General features: G+C 36.2%; 1 pseudogene; it reads left to right on the plus strand.

Moving 5' to 3' along the window:
* Nucleotides 1–1,414: 1,414 nt before the first annotated feature.
* LOC114715960 (heterodimeric geranylgeranyl pyrophosphate synthase small subunit, chloroplastic-like) lies at nucleotides 1,415–2,294 on the plus strand (annotated as a pseudogene).
* Nucleotides 2,295–5,341: the final 3,047 nt, after the last annotated feature.

The following is a 5,341-nucleotide window of genomic DNA, read 5'->3' on the forward strand; positions in this document are numbered from 1 at the left end:
AAAATTTTTGTTTTCAGCAAAATGAAATTTCACTCAGAAGTTTCTAGCGGTTAATAAACTGCTATAAATTTTTTAGATCTTTCTAGCGGTTACTAACCGCTAGAAGTTTCCACCTCCGGTACTTGTTTTTTCTAGCGGTTATTTTAACCGCTGGAAGTTTTCTGGCATTTTGACCACACTGTGTAGCGGTTCACAATAACTGCTAGAAATTCTTTCTAGCACTTGATTTTCCAGCGGTTTGTGTAACCACTGCAAATGTTGTTTGTGGCGGTTATAACCATTAGAAAGGTCATATTTTAACCGCTACAAAATATATGTTTTCTTGTAGTGAACTCATGTGCTTGTGGTTTACGTTTGATGGCGAACAATTATCCAAACATATAAGTTACATCACGCTTCTCATATAATTTTAATTTATAAAGTTAGCTAAGATAAAAATAGTTTTTATAAACATTAATTGTTTTGAATCATCGACCTCGATGACTGCAAGCCTGCAACCTCACAGTCCATTTTCCAAGTCAGCGATGATTATCTTGACCTTTATCAACTGCCCCTTCAAACGACCCATCCCTTGCTTATAAGCTCTCATGACCTCCACCACAGCTATACGGTGTTTGCTGGGATTTCAATCAGTGTCCTTGTGTAAGGCATAGCCAGGAGGGGATATATGTGTGTGTAAGGGCTTAAGCAGCTGTAATTTAGTATATGTGAAGGTACATTCAACATCCTGAAATATTTTTTTGGGTGCATCTAATACTTAAAGTATTTTATAGTGTATCCATCATCTTAAAATATTTTTTAGATACATTTAACACCTTGAATTATTTTTTTATCTTGGTGTTGGATGCACAAAAAAATATTTTATGGTGCTTAACACATCTAAAACAAAAACTCACTTTAGGCTATTGGGTGCATCAAGAAACTTCACGGTATTGGATGCATTTAAAAAAATATTTTAGATTTACGATGTTAAATGCATCGCAAAATATTTTAAGATACTGTTATATCTGAAAAAATATTTTAAGATACTAAATGTACATTATTCTTCAGTATATTTAATTTATATATTTTGATATTTAGTTCTTTACTTCTCCTTAATGGTTATAAGTTTTTAAATTTTTTTAATAAATATTGTTCCCTTGGATTCCTTCACTCTTATTCTTTTATTTAAAATACTAGACTCGTGTAACACAATGCATTGGCAGAAATGGACACGGGTTAAATAAAAGGCACTTCCAACACAGCACATCTCGATGTTTGCTAAAGACAAGCATAAATAAAGTTAGGAAAAAAGGCCTTCTCTGTCATTATCATGAGGTTTTAAATCTCTCTCATTCCTTATTCACTGTCTTCTTCATCTTTAATTACTTCGATCACTTTTTCTTTCTTTCAGCATCTGCACGGATCTGCCTCCATGGTCGGAGCTCTTTCCACCCTATGGAACCTCCACGGTTCATTTATCATGCAGATCAGATCTCCGCCGTTCCGCTTGCCGTTGAAGCTGACCACGGCGGCGCAAATCACGCACGCCCACTCTTCTTCTTCCTTGGCTTCTATACACGCAGACATTGAAGCCCATCTCATGCAGACTAATCCCATGAAGGAACCTCTCGGGGTCTTTGAGCCCATGCACCATTTGGCCTTCACAGCCCCAAGACCTACCGTGCCGGCGCTCTGTTTGGCAGCTTGCGGGCTCGTCGGCGGCCATCAGGATCGGACCTTGCCCTCTGCTACTAATGCATGCAGTCGCCTATACTCACGAGCAACTACCATTAACAGATCGGCCCAGGCCCAACCCAAGGGCCACCATGTGTACGATCCGAATATAGAGCTTCTTATCGGAGACGGAATGATGGCATTCGCGTTTGAACTCTTGGCCAGATCCAACGTCCCGACCCGAGACGATTCAGATCGGATCCTGCGCGTGATAGTGGAGATCTCACGTGCGGTGGGTTCGGAGCGCTTGGTGGAGGGCCAATACCGTAAATTCATGAGGACTCAATTCGAAGGTGAAGCGAATGTAAAGGCAGAGGCAGAGAAGGGCGAAGGTGGCATGCACGCATGCGGAGCTGCGTGCGGGGCAGTGTTTGGGAGGTGGAACCGAGGAGGAAATAGAGAAACTGAGGAAATATGGGTTTTATGTGGGCATGATACAAGGGTTGTTGCAGCGTGTTGAAAAGGCAGAGAAAGGGTCAAAGAAAAAACTGGCGGAGATAAGGAATTTGGCACTTGAGAAATTGGAATTCTTTGAGGGGAGAAACATTGATGTCATTTCTTGCTTCATTGATGTTTGAAGAATGATGTTTCCACAATATATATATGAATCAGAATAATTTTATGGTGTGGCAGCGCGAAAGTCTTCTTATAAATAAAAAGTAATTAACATGTTTAGTTCAGCTTAAAATCTTAAATTATTAGTTGCTAGATTTCTAATTAAAAAATAGGTTAATATATTTTTGATCCCTTAAATTTGGGTTCATTTTGATATTAGTCCCTAAACTTTTATACTCATGGTTTTGATTCCTAAAATAATCCATTAGTAAACATTAGTTCCTAGTAATAAAATGCTGTTAAGTTTTACTGAGATGGCATAAACGGTGTTGGTTTGGATGATGTGATTGGACTTAGCAACATGACTTGGCATGATGAGCTGACTTGGACATATAATTAGATTAAAAAAGGAGCCTTATTCAGAACGCACGCACATGACAAATTAGAAAGAAAGATGCGCTCTCTATATTTTCTTCTCCATTTCCATCGAAGAGCTCGTCCCTCTGCTATTAGCTGTCGGGGTGCTTGTCGCTCTGTCTGATCTTTCCTCAACTTTCCCGTGCAAATCTTCTCCTCCATCTCCAAGTTGTCCTCCCTATCCTCTCCTTCTTCATCTGCCTTTTTCTCCCATTTGTGAATTGCGTGGAGATAAAGTAAAGAGTGGCGCTCTACCTTCTTTCTAGGTTCCATTCCTCGTTCCGTTAAAGAGCTCCCATCTCTTTGCAAATTATTTTGTGTATTGCTCCTATCTATACGCAACTATGCATTCTTCATCACCTCCCTCATCAGATTGTTTCTTTCACCTACCGCTGTGTTGTCGCTGGCTTGTCAGATCTACATAGTCAGATCTTGCCTTCCAACATCACCCCATTCCTATTTTTCTCTTGTTCCTTCCACCTTCTAGTTATAGTTACCTATATGTTTTTTCTTCTCTGTCTTGTCGCTTTCTTTGTTTCTATTTCTCTTTAGCCGTCGTTACCTTCTATGTTCTCCGTTCTCTCTCCAATCAACTCCATCTGTTGTTGCTATCTCATTCCTCTGCTGGTTTTTTCTCCTTCTCGTGGGTAGATATGCTAGTTAGCTCTTGTGTCTGATATTCTCTCTTCATTTTCTCTTAAATTCTTAGGTCTATTTTTTTACTCAGATCTCTATTCTAATTTCTAAGACTCCGATGACCGCATTATTGACATTGTGAGGAAGTGACTCGGGTTCGTTGTTAGCGAGATCGCTGTAATACGAGCGACCTAGGAGTTCGGAAATGGTGGAAATGCAAAAAAGATCATAGGCGTCCATGAAGAAGCCCATGCCGGCGATCACTAGGATGGACGACTGTAACGTGAAGAAGCTCCTCTATTTTTTTTCTCCTTTTAATTATATGTCCAAGTCATCTCATCATGCCATGTCATGTTGTTAAGTGACAGGCCATGTCGTGCCAACTAACACCGTTTGTGCCATTTCAACAAAACGTAACAGCCTTTTAGGGACAAATGTTTGTTGACGGATTAAGTTCTAGGGACCAAATGACATGTTTGAAATTTCAAGGACCAATATCAAAATAAGTCCAAATTTAAGGGACTAAAAATTATATTAACCCATAAAAAATTATAATATAAAGTAAGTGAATCAAAAATAGAATTAATGATTAATACTTCTCTATTCGAATAAGAGCTAATTGGAAAGTTGGTTTTGATTAAAATTGATGTATAATTACAAGAATATTTTAGGAAAATCATGCTATATTTATTTAACTAAAATTTAGGAAAATCAGGAGTTTATATTTATTTATCTAACCAATTTATCTAATTTATTTAATAACCACCACTACTATAGAAAAAGCTAACTGTAGTGCTTATTTTTTCATTTTTATAGCATTTTCAAAACGCTAAATTGAAATTTGCTACGAAAGATGTTGGGAAAAGCTGTAGCGCTTCTAAAAGTACTACAAATTTTTTTTTAAAATACGGTAACTTTTTGTAGCTCTTTCCTAAGAAAGCACTACATAAGAAGCATTTCTTGTAGCGCTTGGTCAAGAAAGTGCTACAACAAGTTATCATTTCTATAGCTAGAAGTATTTTTGGTTTAAAAAATTAATTAATATTTTGCAGCACTTTTTTAATGAAACGCTATAGAATATATAATTGTTTAAAAAAGTTATTTTCTATATAATTTCCAAAACCATATTTACAGAAACTTTACATAAAAATTTCTCAACTGCCAGCAAAAATTAGAGATCAAATACATACAATAAAATTCTCAGAACAGCATAGCTAATTAATTAGCAAACTTATATCACTACTATGTATATTAACAATAGTTGCGAACAAGATCTATCTAATTCTAATTTGACAATATAATAATACATCTAATATTGATGGTTACACTTACTAGCATTATATTTTTGTTTAGTTCTCAACTAAAGGCAAAACATAGAAGAGAAGCTATAGAACAACCCACTTATATAAAGTATTGTAGGAACACATATCTACACCACTCTTCAATGACTTCATTTACTTGGTTGTTAGTGCACTTTCATAATACTGCTTAATAATTTACATAGCCAATTAAAATCGCTAAAAATTAACTATTAGACAATAATTAAAGTTAATAAACAATATAAAGTTAAAGTCAAGAATAAGTTTGATCGTGAGTAATAATATCCTTTATGAATCTTATAATATAATAACCACAACCATTATTATTGGGTTGGAAAGGGCACCATAGCAATATCGTCAAATAGTTAAATCAATTTATGAATGCAAGTGGTTTATTTTCAAAACTTGAGTAAATTTAAATAAATACCTTAATTTCTTCAACACATAGCTTTTACAGTGTCAGGGGCTTTAGAATAACTCAATGACGTGGAACCCCGATGGCCAATCAATGCACTAATAAAATAAAGTTGAAAGTAGATTGGTTCTTCAATATACACACATGTGCTTGTGTGGACACTTACCTATTGTAGAGCCTTATCATGTTAGGATGGTCTCTTGGTTCACCATGCTCTAAAGATCTAGATAGTAAATAAGGGGACCCAAAGATGCCACTGAATTGATCACAATCAATATCCAAT

Source organism: Neltuma alba, unplaced genomic scaffold (assembly GCF_004799145.2).
Source record: "Neltuma alba isolate B1F8T4 unplaced genomic scaffold, ASM479914v2 tig00011632_pilon, whole genome shotgun sequence".
Classification (NCBI taxonomy): domain Eukaryota; kingdom Viridiplantae; phylum Streptophyta; class Magnoliopsida; order Fabales; family Fabaceae; genus Neltuma; species Neltuma alba.